Source organism: Neovison vison, chromosome X (genome assembly GCF_020171115.1).
Source record: "Neovison vison isolate M4711 chromosome X, ASM_NN_V1, whole genome shotgun sequence".
NCBI classification, from domain to species: Eukaryota; Metazoa; Chordata; class Mammalia; order Carnivora; family Mustelidae; genus Neogale; species Neogale vison.
The window spans coordinates 11,154,385-11,170,990 of NC_058105.1; positions in this window are offsets into that span (position 1 = coordinate 11,154,385).

Below are 16,606 nucleotides of genomic sequence, written 5' to 3' on the forward strand. Positions count from 1 at the left end.
CTGGTTCTGTAGCCAATAGAACTGGTATTGCAGAGCTGCATGAGACTGTAGCAATTGGAAAGATAGTTCTTGACAGGCCACCACACCCAGGGCACTGCAATGGAGCCAACTAAAAGATAATATCCCAGTCTCCTCTGAAAAAGGTCCATTTATTTAGCCTGGAGCTAAATTCTCCAGTCAAAAGACAAAAAGTAACTAAATGGATTTTAAAAACAAGACGCATCTATATACTACCTACCAAAATACTCATTTCAGAAGTAAGGACACATGCAGACTGAAAGTGAAGGAATGGAAAAAATGTTCATTTCACATTGGAATGAAAAGAAAGATGGTGTAGCTATCTATATAACCTACAAAAGAGACTTTAAAATAAAGACCATGATAAAAAGACAAAGGGGGGTACTATGTAATGTTAAAGGGTCAATCCAACAAGAAGACATAACATTTATATATATATGTACCCAGCCAAAATATATAAAGAAAATACTAACAGACTTAAAGGAGAAATTGATAACAATACAACAATAGTAGGGGATTTTACATCTTTTTTATATCAGTGGATACATCATCCAGACAGAAAATCAATAAGAAAACATTAGCCTTAAACAACACATTAGATCAGATGATTTAATAGATATATACAAAACATTCCATCCAAAAGCAATAGAATACACATTCTTTTCAAAGGCACATGGAATGTTCTCCAGGATAGATCACATGTTAGGCAAAAAAAAAAAGTCTTAATAAATTCAATAAGATTGAAATCATATCAAGCATCTTTTCCTACTACAATGGTAAAATACTACAAATAAATTACAAGAAGAACACTGAAACACTACAAATATGTAGAGACTAAAAACCATCTTATTGAACAACAATTTGTCATAGAAGAAATCAAAGGAAAAATAAAAAGCAATCTACAGATTCCACACAATCCCTATCAAAATTCCAATGGCATTTTTTTAAATAGAACTAGGACAAATAATTCTAAAATTTGTATGGAACACTAAAGATACCCCCAAAAGTCAAAACAATCTTGAGAAAGAACAAAGCCAGAAGTGTGCTCCCTGATTTCAAATATACTACAAATCTATAATAACCAAAACCATACAGTATTGACAAAAATAGACATATGATCAATGGAATAGAATAAAGAGCCTAGAAATAAACCCATGCATGTAGGGTCAATTAATTTACAATAAGGAGACAGGAGTATGCAACAGGGAAAGACAGTCTCTTCAATAAATGGTATTGGGAAAACTGGACAGTTACATGCAAAAGAATAAAACTAGACCACAGTCTTACAGCATGTATAAAAATTAACTAAAAAAATGGATTAAAGACTTGAATGGAAGACCCAAAACCATAAAACTCCTAGAAGAAAACATAGAAGGTAAGATCCTTGACATTAATCTTAGCCACATTTCCTTGGATCTGACTCCAAAGGCAAGGGAAACGAAAGCAAAAATAAACAAATGGGAATACTACCACTGCTACTGCACAGGCAAGGAACCCATCGACAAAACAAAAAGGCAACTTACTAAACTGGAGAAGATATTTGAAAAATCATGCATCCAACAAGAGGTTAATATCCAAAATATATAATTAACTCGAACAATTCAATAACATAAAAACAAATAATCCAATTAAAAAATGGCAGATCTTTTCCAAAGAAGAGACACAGGTGGCCAACAGGCACATGAAAAGATGTTTAACATCACAATCATAAGGGAAACACAAAGCAAAATCACAATGAGATATCATTGCCTGTTAATATGGTTTATGCCTGTTAAGATGGATATTATGAAAAAGACAAGAAACAGTAAGTGTTGGTAAGGATGTAGAGAAAAAAGAATCTTTGTGTTCTGTTGGTACAAATGTAAATTGGTGCAGCCATTATGGAAAAGAGTACAGTTTCCCCCCCAAAATTAAAACTATAACTAAATATGATCCAGTAATTCCACTGCTATGTATCTATCTGAAGAAAACAAAAACAACTGAATTTAAAAAACACTACCCAACTTTTGTAGCAACATGGACGGGACTGGAAGAGATTATGCTGAGTGAAATAAGTCAAGCAGAGAGAGTCAATTATCATATGGTTTCACTTATTTGTGGAGCATAACAAATAGCATGGAGGACAAGGGGCGTTAGAGAGGAGTAGGGAATTTGGGTAAATTGGAAGGGGAGGTGAACCATGAGAGACTATGGACTCTGAAAAACAATCTGAGGGGTTTGAAGTGGCGGAGGGGTGGGAGGTTGGGGTACCAGGTGGTGGGTATTATAGAGGGCATGGCTTGCATGGAGCACTGGATGTGGTGAAAAAATAATGAATAATGTTTTTCTGAAAATAAATAAATTAAAAAAAAACACTAAAAAAGATATATGCATCCTTAGGTTCACTGCAGCATTACCTACAATAGCCAAGATACGGAAACAACCTAAGTGTCCACTAAGAGATGAATGGATAAAAAAGATGTAGTATACATAAACCATGTAATACTGCTCAGTGATAAAAAAAAAAGTCTTACTATTTGCAACAACGTGGATGAACATTGAGGGTATCATGCTAAGTGAAATAAGTCAGAGAAAGAATGACAAACACTGAATATTTCCACGTATATATGGAATCTAAAATCAAAACAAACGAAAACCCTAGAGTCATAGATGCAGCGAACAGATTAGTTTGTTGCCGGAGGGGAGGTGGGATGAGAGGGGAAGAGGGGAGGGAAAAATGGGTTAAGAAGTACAAGCTTTCAGTTATAAGTAAGTCAGAGGGATATAATGTATAGCATGAAGAATATAAATAATAATATTATATTAACTTTGTAAGGTGACAATAACTAGACTTATTGTATTGGCCATTTTGCAGCATATACAAATGTTGAATCACTGTATTATATATCTGAAAGTAATATAATACTGTATATCAATTATACCTCAATAAAAAATAAATAGATAAATAGAAAATAACAAGTATTGGCAAGGAGGTGAAGAAATTAAAACCCTCATACACTTTTGGTGGGAACATAAAATGATGCAGCCTCTGGAAAACAGTTTGACAGTTCCTCAACAAGTTAAACATAGACTTGCCATATCACCCAGGGTTTCCACTCCTGGATATATAACCAAAAGAACTGAAAGCATGGGGTGGAGGGAACAGGGAGCATTATGAAGGCAAAGGACAGATCATGTTTCAAGAAGGAAAAAACAGTCAACTTTATTAAATATTTTTCACAGGAAAGATGGAGACAGAAGATTATTGAACTTAGTAATATGGAGGTAATTGGTAACTTTTTAAAAAGGAGATTAAAGGAGTGGAAAATATTTAATATAAACCCTGCTAGTATATATCAAGGAGATAATGTAAGATGAGGAAATAGGTGGTGAATAGGCAATTTCTTTTGCAAGGTGTGATGCCAAAAAGAGGAGAAAGTGGCACTATAGCTAGAGGGGGATTTGGTATCGAATATACTTTTAAAGTGTAGATTCTAGAGGATATCTGTACGTTGATGTGAATAATTCAATAAAATTGATAGTGTAAAAGATCAAGGGGATAATTATAAAAGAAAAAGGTTTGAAGTGGCGGGGGGGTGGGAGGTTGGGGTACCAGGTGGTGGGTATTACAGAGGGCACAGCTTGCATGGAGCACTGGGTGTGGTGAAAAAATAATGAATAATGTTTTTCTGAAAATAAATAAATTGGGGAAAAAATAATTAAATAAATAAATAAATAAATAAGAAAAAGTATTGAGAAAGCAAGTGGAGTATTCAAAGCACAAGTAGATGGGACACACAGTAAAAATAGAAGGGTTGTCCTTACATGAGAACAGGGGATGTTTATATACTGTAAAGAAAAGAAGGAAATGATTGCAGTATGGTTACCAATGCAGGTAAGATGGTGGATTTGGTGGGAAAGATTTAAGGGAATTCTCTCTTGATTCTTCATTTTCCTCAGTGAAGGATGAGGCAAGGTCATAAAATGACAGAAATGAGTGTGGGAGGTTTAGGAACTGAGGAGAGAATAAGGTGCTGATATTCATTTGGAAAAAACTGGAAATTGGCACACAATATGGAAGGAATGCTGATTTGAAATCTCTGGTCAAGAATTTAAGTTGATATGAGTCAGCTCAGTGTTGTAAATTTCTATAGCAGCATATGTCACTTGTATACAGGAACAGAGTAGGTAGATAGCTAGATTTCAGAAGGGTTGTGGTTTTGCCAGGAGTGTATTAGAGTGGTATGGTAGATACAGATATGAAGGTTTATGAAAGTAAGTGATAATAGTGATGGAATGTGAACTCTATTTTGGTAAAGAATAAAGAAATGAGGAATGAGAAGGGTGAAAATTAGTAGAGTTCATAAACTGGAATTCAAAGTTAAAGAATTGCTAGAGTTGTGTGTATGTGTGTATGCATGTGTGCATGTGCGTGCGTGTGTGTGTGTGTGTGTGTGTGTGTACATACATGCACACGAAGGAGGTATTTTTGGCAGGAAAAACGACCAGTTGTAGCTCAAGAGATATATGTTTTAAAATCAAGATTTCAGAATTGGTACAATTTTTGAGAATGGCAATATCTATAGCATGAGCATTAAAATGAGTGGCTTAAGTATGATGGAAGAAAAATGTCATTGGACATGAGGACATGAAAGATTTGCAAGGCCAAAAATGTTGCATGAATATCCACATAGATGACAGATGGTGAAGCTGACAGAATGGGGGCAGTGATAAAAGTAGGGAGGAAAAAGGGGCTTTGGAATTTAAGTGTCTATTGAATGAAGGGAAAGGCATAAGGAAAGGCAGCACGTGATACTGTCTAATAATGATTGCATGGAGCACTGGGTGTGGTGAAAATATAATGAATACTGTTTTTCTGAAAATAAATAAATTGAAAATATTAAAAATAAATAAATAAATGAAAAAATGTTAATACAAAAAAATAATGTAAACTACAAATGAGCTCTGGATTTCTTTTTTTTCTTTTTTTAAGACTTTATTTATGTATTTGGCAGACAGAGATCACAAGAAGGCAGAGAGAGAGAGGAAGGGAAGCAGGTTCCATGCTGAGCAGAAAGCCCAACACAGGGCTCTATCCCAGGACCCTGAGACCATGACCTGAGCCAAAGGCAGAGGCTTTAACCCACTGAGCTACCCAGGCACCCCGAGCTCTGAATTTCAAAGGAGAATGGAGCAGACATGGTTTAGAAGTGATAATGAGGAGCAAAGCAACCAGCTATTCCATCTCTACTCCCTGGGGTATATGAGGAAAACTCATGTTTACCTAAGAGCACTATAGGGGAAATGATTTCCTCAACGCACAATCACATTCCAGTTATAAAACACAGATGAACATTGAGAGAAAAATTTGAAGCTACTGGAGAGTTTCTTAACAATCTACTATCAGTAACAGGGGGCAGAAAAGAAGGACTTATTTTTTTTAAATCTTTTAAAAAGATTTTATTTATTTATTTAAGAGAGATACAGTGAGAGAGAGCATGAGAGAGCAGAAGGTCAGAAGGAGAAGACTCCCTGTTGCACTGGGAGCCCAATGCAGAACTCGATCCAGTACTCCAGGATCATGACCTGAGCCTAAGCTGGTTGCTTAACCAACTGAGCCACCCAGGCACCCAAAAGAAGGGCTTATGAAGATGGAGAGAGAGTAGTGTAGTGTCGTTTATAGAACAGTATGTGGATAAAAATGATGGATAATATGCGGTGTTGTGACCTTAAGTATAAGTGATGAGACAAGATAAACCTTGTGATTGCATGGCAGTCTGGGAGGTCAGTAAAGCCATCCTGACTGGGGATTGTTTGAGATTAAGCTAGAACCTAGAAGAATCCAGAAACACCAATAGGAACATGTTTCCTCTAAATACCATGTATCATGGTATTTAGGCTGATGCATGATGATGCAGCCTTTCAAAGATAGACTAGTAAGGACATCTAAAAGGGTAGATTTGAAAGGAGAGGAAAGTGCATGTTCAGGAATGTGGGTGTGTATGAAAAATAGCATCATATTCTAATGTCAGAAGGTTGCTATTATAGGCATATGGAGCTGTGCACTATTTTTGGACAACCCAGGATGCCTGCACACATGTGGCCCACATGTAGGTACCAACATTGGGCACCTGCAAAGCTAAAATGCGGGAAGCAGAGAGAGGCCAAGGGGAAGTAGCATTATCCCAATACAGGAATACGTTTACTGAGGCCTCCTAAATGGCAGGTGGAAAATAATGGAAGAAAAGAAAGTGAACTTTTCCCCCCTAACATCTCTCTTTAGGAAGAAGTACTTGGAATTGTATTTCCTACATAAATTCACCTGCTAAAACTCCAGGGAGCTCATCAGTGGGCAGATGTTCCCATCTAAGTATGGTTACCAGCAAACATTTAATCAAAATCATGGCTGCATATGGCTCAAATTAAAAGGTTTCTCTTTGTCATTGTCTTTTAAAAGAACAATTCCCCATGCTTATAGTTCCATGCTCAGAACATCAATTCAACCTGCCTCAGGAGCTTTGTGGCTATCCCCTTCTTCTGGGAGTCAGCGCTGCTCCCAAGTAATCAATTTGAGAAGTATTGCAAAAGTGTTTTTCTTTTCAGTGTTTATGTAGGAATATCTAGGAGTAAAGTATAGACAGGGTTCAATTTCTTTCATCAAATGCATACAGTGTATATGAGCATCAAGGCAAGAGGACAGAGATCTTTAATTGAACTTCCAATAAAAATAGGGGTTCAAACCCTGGAATCATTTTATATTAGCCTTGTGAGTTAGGCTAGGTAACTAACCACTCTGAACCTGTTTTCTGATTTCTAAAAAAGTAGAAAATAATATCTCATAAGGCTATTATAAAGAGCAAATGAAATAATTCACATAGTGAATATAACACAATGACCCACAGAATGGGAGGAAAAATTTGCAAATCATATTTTGGATAAGAAATTTTATCTAGAATATATAAAGAACTCTTGCAAGTCAATGACAAAAAGATAAATAACCCAATTAAAAATGGGCAAAGGATCTGAATAGACATTTCTCCAAGGAAGATACACAAATGTCCAACAAGCACATTAAAGATGCTTGACATCAACAGTTAAGCAAATGAAAACCACCAAGAGTATTACATCATACTCACCAGAATGGCTAGAATAAAAAAAGTCAGATAATCATAAGTGTTGGTGAGGATGTAGAGAAATCAGAACCCTCATCCACTATTAGTGAAAATATAAAATGTTGCAGATGCTTTGGAAAAGTTTGGTAATTTCTCAAAAAGTGAAACATAGTTACTGTATGATCCCCCAATTCTACCTATAGGTTTATTCCCAAGATAATGAAAATATATGTCCACACAAAAATTATACATGAATGTTCAGAACAGCAATATTCATAATCCTCAAAGGTGGAAACAACCTGAATGCCCATCAACCGATGAATGGGTAAAAAAAATTTGGCATATCCATATAATGAAATAATATTCAGCCATTAAAAGGAATGAAGTACTAATCCATATTACAACATAGTGAGCCTTGAAAACATTATGCTAAGTGAAATAAGTCAGTCACAAAAGACCACATAAGTGTATCCCTCTATTCAAATGAAATTGCCTGAAGAGGGAAATCTATACAAACAAAGCAGATTAATAGTTGCTTATGGTTGAGGGTAAAAGCTGTTGGGGAATGATAGCTAAAGAATATAGGGCTTCTTTCTGAGACGTTGAAAATGTTCTGCAATAGATCATGGAGCCAGTTGTACAACTCTGCGGCTATATATATAAAAAAAAAAAACACCGACTTGTACACTTCAAATGAGTGAATTGTATGGCACGTGAATTACTTCTCGGTAAAGTTGATTAAAAAGCCTATGTGGTAGGCAGGAAAAAAAAGAGTATAGCATATCACCTGGAACATGTAAATGTCCATTAAGTGATAGCTATTATTATTCTACCATCATTTATTATATTCCTCTGATAAATTTCATTTGTCAGGTTGAAAATCAACCCAGGCCAAATGATTAATTACTGGGAAGGAATTAAGTATGACTAATAAACCTTAATGGTTGATGGACTGATCTTTGAAGTCAAACAATCATGGATCTTTTATTACTAACATATGACCCTGAGCATACTAGCTTCTAAGTTTCCTCATCTCTAAGCTGCAGGTAATAACAGCACCTGCCTCATATAAATATTTTTTTCCCCAATTTATTTATTTTCAGAAAAACAGTATTCATTATTTTTTCACCACACCCAGTGCTCCATGCAAGCTGTGCCCTCTATAATACCCACCACCTGGTACCCCAACCTCCCACCCCCCTGCCACTTCAAACCCCTCAGACTGTTTTTCAGAGTCCATAGTCTATATAAATATTGTTAAGAATAAATGAAATAAAGTATGTGCTAAGGCCAGCACAGTGACTGGAACATAATAATTCTCAGCAAAAATTAGGTCTCCCTCTCTCAAGCAAACTCCCCAGATGTTCTAATTCCCCCAAAAGATACTTCAAATATTTATATGCTACCAATTTTTATTTTAAATGTCAAACTTTACCTGGAAATTGCTTCCAATAATGGTTCACTGCTTAATATTGTCAGCTGCCAAAATGTCAATTATTCCAAAAGGTTATATTCTTATTCTCACTGTCCTCTATTGGTAACTTGTTGATGGATGCAAGTCACTAATTTTCATTGAGTTTATAGGTATTTTTCATTTTAATCAACCACTGGTGCATCTTCGCCATTCTTTTAGCTACCAGAAAGAAAATCATTTATTGAAAAGTCAATGGAATAAATGTGATTCAATGAATATGGCTGTCAATGTTAGAAATGAAAACTACTCCCAGCTAATTCAAGATTGTGCTATTGTGAAGTCTTCCACTCCCAAGGGTTTTTTTTTTTCCAGATTTACTCAAAATCAGTGACCTTAAATAACTAAAGAAAAAATAAAACAAGATGTTAACATGTCAAGATGTGCTTGGAAATCAATACACAGTTGTTCTTAATATAAAGAAAGGAAGACAAAACTCCACAAAATCCCCGATACAACAAATCATGTTCTTTGCTCTAGGGATTAAAGAGAAGAGCAATTTTGTCACAACTATATATCATCTATCCAGATGTGTGACTTTTTTCAAATCTATGAAACCTGCAAATTCCATTCTATAAACCTGAAACACAAACACTGAATTTAAAGATAACCATAGGTACTTTTGTAATCAAGCTTAAATTACACTGTAGTGGAATAAAATACATTTTTATGTCTTACAACTTTATTCAGAAATTCAGCATAGGAATTGGCTATAAAAGTCTCAGACTTCATTTATAGCTTCCAAAGTTACGCTTTTGTTCTGGAATTTTAACTATTTTAAACTAACTTAACAGAAGCATTAACAAAAGCAAAATACACATTATAGGCTATTTCAGGGAACGGTATGCCCTTCAGCAAATCTCTACACAGGGAATGGCACATGTCAAGTTCACTGCCTTTTTGCCAAGGTGTGAGTATGCAACAGGCAAGTATGAGAATTTAAATCCTCAGAAGAAATACGATGCTACTTTTGAGAACGACTTGACCTGAAGATCACAGAGACTGTTCTTAGGTGGAAAACTTCTAAGTTTCACTCTGGTCTGCACAAATCAATAGCATTATTTCTGCCCACTCTTCCTGTCCCCAGTTTAATTCATAGGGGCACACTCATGGCCTTAGATTCACCCTCCTTTTCCTCAGTGTTGTCTGCTCTAAAATGCAGATTCTGTATGTTCTCTTGCTGGTCTATGCCAAGGTCAATGCCACATAGATAGCTTCTCTGTCAGAGTCCTCAGGGTTATCTCATCCTGCCCCACCATGAGGCCATTTCCTTGAACATTTTCTTCATCTTAACAGGTAATGTCATCAGAGCTAACATTTATTGAGCTTTTACCATGCAGCAGATCCTGTTTTAAGCACTTCACATGCATTACCTTAACTGATCCCCCAACAATCCTAAAAAGTAGGTTATATTATAAGCTCTACTTTACCATTATACTGAATGTATGGAAATGTTTCTCTCTCTTTAGTGTCAAATGTAATAAGGAAAAAATATATATAAAGTAATGTGTCAATAGTTATTCCAATTGATACCAGTAAAATTAGAACACCTTTCTTAAATTAATTGATCATATGTATTTTTTTTAGGAGTTACCTAATCAAATCTTTGCACATTTTCCTACTGGGACATTATATAGTCCTTACTGTTTCCTAAAAAACTTTACATATTAATCAATTCTTGCATGACACATGTATCCCTTTTTTTCTGGTTATTTACCTTTTATTTTATACACACACACACACACACACACACACATTTATTTATTTATTTTAAAGATTTTGTTTATTTGACAGAGATCACAAGTAGGCAGAGAGGCAGGCGGGGGGTGGGCGTGGGGGAAGCAGGTACCCGGCTGAGCAGAGAGCCCGATATGAAGCTCGATCCCAGGACCATAAGATCATGACCTGAGCCAGAGGCAGAGGCTCAACCCACTGAGCCACCCAGGTGCCCCTTATATATGCTTTTATATAGAGAAGTTTTGATTATTTTTATGCAGGAAGAGCCTTGTACTTTTGAAGCACACTCAATCCACAATGAGAATAATAATAGTAAAGCTAAAATATCAATAATATTGATAATAACAGTATCAATAGATTTCTACATTCCTATTTTATTTTCACAGCCCTTGTGGACAATGGTAATGGTAGAAAGAACAATTTAATTAGCAGGCCCTAGAATTACACTGATTACAGGTTACTTTACATAGGAAACTAAAAGAAGGAATTTCTGCCTTTTTCCAATTCAAGTTCCCTTGCAGAGTTTAATGTCAAAAGATAGAACAGGCGAGACAACATATATTTCTAACCATATAATTTCCACTAGCTTAAACCAAGTAAATGGATAAAAAGATAAGTCAACAGTGGCCAAAATCTCTCTCTGGATCAAGCTCATTCGTGTATATAGAACACCAATTGTGTTCCTGATAGCCTCACTGTTTAGTCAATAGTATACATCCTACCAAAATTCCTCCCACTATCTTTCCCCAAAATGGAATTAACTTGACCAAGTGCTACTCTGCTTCTTACTATTCTTTATTTCCAGGAACAGCAAATTTTTCTGTAAAGGAAAGCACAGTAAATAGTTTAGTTGCTTCTAAACTTCCGCTCCTCCTCCTTTTCCAGCTCCTCCTTCTACTCTTGCTCTTCTTTTTCAAATCACATTTGTCTTGATGTAATGCCATGAGATTTTAGAAAGTGGAACATGATTAAGAATAGAAACATTATTTTTTTAGTGGCCCATTTCTGTTTGCCCCCAGAATCATGTGTTACCTGCTTTTAGTGGCACCGCACATTGGATGTGACCTGCTGACTCACAAGCAGTGCTGTCCGGTGCTGACATAGACCTGCTTGAGAGAGTTGATTGTATGTGTCTCTTCATAATTTTGTGTTTGATGACAGTAGGTTGGTAGGCTGAAAATAGCCATAGTGAGAGTATTTGCTCCATGGAATTAGGCAAATGCTAATAAATCAAGTGTATCAGTTTGCCTGGGCTGCTGTAATAAGTATTGATAACTAGGTGGTTTAATGAATAGAAACTAATTTTCTCACAGTTCTGTACTCCCATGTAGACTGCAGCATTATTTACAATAGCCAAGATATAGAAACAATTCAAGTGTCCACTGAAAGATGAATAAAGAAAATTATATATATGATCTGAAAATATAAATATATAATTAAAATATATATAATGGAATACTATTCAGCCTTAAAGAAGGGAATCTTTCCGGGGCACCTGGGTGGCTCAGTGGGTTAAGCCTCTGCCTTCGGCTCAGGTCATGATCTCGGGGTCCTGGGATCGAGCCCCCGCATCGGGCTCTCTGCTCAGCAGGGAGCCTGCTTCCTCCTCTCTCTCTGCCTGCCTCTCTGCCTACATGTAATGTCTGTCTGTCAAATAAATAAATGAAATCTTTAAAAAAAAAAGGGAATCTTTCCTTTTGCAACATGGATGAACCTGAAGTAAATAAGCCAGACTGAGAAAAATGAATACTTCACAATCTCAATTACATGTGGAATCTATGAGTCAAACTCATAGTAACAAAGTGTAGAAGGGTGGTTACCAGGGGCTAGGGGATGGTGGTTTGGGAGAAATGTTGGTCAAGGGTATAAACTTTCAGTTAGAGTAAGTTTTAGAGCTTTAACATATAGCATGGTGACTATAGTATTGTATGCTTAAAATTTGCTACAAGAATAGATATCGAGTGTTCTCATCATACACCAAAAAATGGTAACTATTTGAGGTGATGCATATGTTAATTAGCTTGATTGTAGTGATCATTTCACAATGTGTATATATACCAAAACATCATATTGTTCACCTTACATGTATAAAATTTTCATTTGTCAATCATGCCTCAATAAGGCGGGGGAAAAAGTACAGCTTTTCAATATAAATGAAGTATATTTAAAAAATAGAAAATGTAGAACTAATCGAAAAAATTCCCCCACAAGGTTAGAAAGGATTACTAAGAATACACTGCATATGTCTCATCAAAAGGCCTCAGAAGGGACGCCTGGGTGGCTCAGTTGGTTAAGCAGCTGCCTTCGGCTCAGGTCATGATCCCAGCGTCCTGAGATTGAGTCCCACATCGGGCTCATTGCTCGGCGGGGAGCCTGCTTCACCCTCTGCCTCCGCCTGCCACTCTGTCTGCCTGTGCTCACTCTCTCTCTCTCTCTGACTAATAAATAAATAAAATCTTTAAAAAAAAGCCTCAGAAAAGATGACTAAACTGTCTGTGAGAGTTAAACAGTTGATGACCCTTCACACATATCTGATTTCAGTTTAGAAAGTACACAGATTTAATCAATACTTTTCAGTTATCATTAAAATTAAATTTATTAATTGTGAATAGTAATAATGACATACAGGAGTAGATCCACCTGAATCCAAAGCAGACCAAGCCATCTAGCCTACAAACCTAAATGAATTCACAAAAAATAAATCAGTGAAACTGGTAAATTACTGCCTATCAATGGAATTTTTTTTAAATTTTAGCCAATGACTTTGATATCACATTGATCACAAGGTAAGTCTCTAACATATGCTGAGTAGACTAAAACAACTGGGAAGGGATGGGCACGGGCAGACCTCATTCACAGCTAAGTTGGTTTTTACAGAAATAGTGACTGAGCAGAGTCATATAAGCTGATTATGGCAACAGAGAGCCTAAAGTGACTTTGCCTGGGTAAAATGAAGGCTTCACTTTGCCCTTCAGAGCCACAGGGCATTTGACTTCTGAAAATAGCCCTGAAGGTATAAGAGACACTGTGTGAAAGTTCTGGAGTCCTATTCAGACAACTAGAAGCATTTTACCCTTTCCTCTTTATGTTGTTTAGAAATACAAGATGACTCACATTTCCGCTGTAATGCCATTCATTTGGTCCACCAATCCATTAGCATATTTTAGGAATATTCTTTTGCTTGTGTAAAGCTAAGATAACAACTTACATAGCTAGATAGATGGGACTGGTTTGTTATATAATCTAGTTGGTCAAATATGGTTTGGTTATAGTCATTAGCAAAACAAGCATGAGCATACTCAACGTGGTTTCTTTTCTTTCTTTTCCTTTTTTTTTTTTTTTTTTTTTTTTAAATTCCGGAATGGCACTTAGTGAATGTGCCAAAATGCTTTACCAACTCTGCTCATTTCAGTCATTAAGAATGATCACCAAAAAAATTTCTAGGCTCTCTTTTTCTGAGGACTGTAAGCCTCACAAAGAAGTCAATAGAAATTGTGTTGCTTTCTGTTTTATCGTACTTCCTTAATAGTTTTTGGCAGTTATTGATAATTGACAAACAATTATATGTCATAACAATATAAACTTCGAATAAATAGATCAATTATTTAAGCAAGCATTCAGTAATCATTGAATGAATGCTTGCTTTGCTGTCATCATCATGGGAAAGTTTTCTGTCATCTTTAGAGCCATCCTTAAGTTCTAGGTTTCTTTCATAAATTAAAAAAAAAATGTTCAGGGTGCCCAGGTAGCTCAGTCGTTAAGCATCTGCCTTTGGCTCGGGTCATGATCTCAGGGTCCTGGGAAGGAGCCTTACATCGGGCTCCCTGCTGGGCAGGAAGCCTGCTTCTCCCTTTCCCACTCCCTCTGCTTGTATTCCCTCTCTCACTGTGTCTCTCTCTGTCAAATAAATAAATAAAATCTTTTAAAAAATGTTCACACTTATTAAGGTATAACTGATATATGAAAAGTAAACACACACATCTAATGTGTAAAATTTGATAAGTTTAGACAATACATACATCTGTGATAGCATCACCACAATCAAGGTAATGTTCCCTTGTTTATACAGAGGAGATGAAAAACAAAAGCAAAGAGGTAGGCATTTACCTTATCACAGAGGTATTAAGTCTAACAAAATAAATTACAATGTAAACTCAGAACTTGTCTCTATCATAATATATTTGGGAAAAGAAAATACACAGTAAGTTGGTCAAAGGAAGTTAAATTGTAAGGCATTTAAAGATAAGGTCAAATGCAATTTCTCTTTTTAACAGGATGTATTTTTAAATTTTTAATTATTATTTCAATAAGGCATTTTCTTTAAAAATACTTGGGATATAATTTTCATTTGCATCTAAATAGGATGTATTAATAGGGTATTGTTTTGTTCAAAATTTTTTGTTCACTCAGGGCTTGCTGATAAGTGATTCCAACTTCCATCTCCAAAGAGATTAATCACATTTAATGTGTTCACTGGCACAGAGACATGCCTAAAGCAAGTAGGTGGAAAGTGATTTTGCCAATGTCATTGGAATGTGTTTTTGCCAAGCTCTGAATGATATTACTTAATGGCAATTCTAAGACAGATGATATATGTGTTTCATCTGAAGAAATTTCTTTCTCTCAACTTAAAATAATTAAATATGTAGTCCAGTCTGTTTCCATATGTATACAGTTAAGTAGATTTCTTGAATTCCTGTATCCATTATGAACCCAGGTACATTCTGCAATGTATTTTTTTCAATGTTGGGAAAACAGACATATGACTTCATAGTATGCTATCCTAACCCCCTATTAGTGATTATGGTAGATAGAAAAAGGGTTGCCCAAAGATTTTCATGTCCTAATTCCCACGAACTGTTGGGTATTTTAACTTACATCATAAAAGGGACTTTACAGGTATAATTTAGTTAAGAATTTTGAGATGGGGATATTATCCTGAATTATCCAGGTAGGACTGATATAATTGCAAGGGTCCTTAATGCGGACAAGGAAGGCAGAAGGGCAAGAACCAGAGAGATGGCATCATAACAAAGACTCCACTAGCCTTTGAGGGCCACAAGTCAAGGAATGTGAGAAGTGTCCAGAAGCTAGAAAAAGCAAGAAAACAGCTTCTTCCTGAGAAACCTCCCAGAAAGGAATATAGGCCTGCTGACATTTTGATTTTAGCCAGTTGAAACCCAGTTTGTACTTCTGAACTCCAAGTGTAAGATAATAGATTTGTGGAGAATGTAGATGGTAAAGAATAAAGATGGTATTGTATGTGTTTTCTGTAACAAGTCCGAGGCAACATTATTGTCAACCAACTAGTGATGCTATTTTGAGGAATCGGAAGAGACAATAAATCTGTGAGAAGATGTTAACACTTCTAATCAGGTAAGAAAAACACCTAAACCGTTATTTCTGGCTAGATTTAGGGAAACAATGGTTTGAAGTGCTCAGAGTGAGCCTTTAATTCATCAGTGCCAAAATAATACATTTGATGGAGAATTTTTCCAGCAAGAGAAACAGAAACTGTGGAAAGGAGCTTCCCTAGAGGCCATAGTATATTGTAGTAAACTTAACAGTTCAGATTAGCTGAATTCAGCTCAAACTGCATAAACAATTGCACAAAAATCAAGCATGATATAACTCAGAATCAATATATTCCTTTTTCACTACAAAGAAATGGTAGATATGATAACAGGAATTTATATGCCCAATCTGAACTAAGAATGAAATCAACATTTTTTAAAAAAGATTTCATTTATTTATTTACACAGAGAGAGAGAGATCACAAGTCGGTGGAGAGGCAGGTAGAGAGAGAGGAGGAAGTAGGCTCCCCACTGAGCAGAGAGTCCGATGCGGGGCTCGATCCCAGGACCCCAGGATCGTGACCTGAGCCAAAGGCAGAAGTTTTAACCCACTGAGCCACCCAGGTGCTCCCAAATCAACATTTCTTTATATGTATCTAGAAAGTCTTCATGGAGGAGGGAAGAAACGTAATACAGCAGGCTGTAAGGAGGGCATCATAACCATTACAGGTATGAGCAGACAAAGTCACAGAAGGAGGAATGGGATGAATACCATCAAAAAGGTGAAAGGGCAAAGAAACCTAAAGTTTTGAGATACGAATCCATTCAGATTTTCTGGATCTATGAGAAGATGCTATTACCATTTAGGCCTCAGATCGCAATGAGGTCATATACTGACAATCCTAAGAGAGATATTAACCTGGAAATGCATGCACACTGAATCCCATCATGTAAATGAGATGCTGTTTCCCAATCCCCCAAAATATATTCATTCT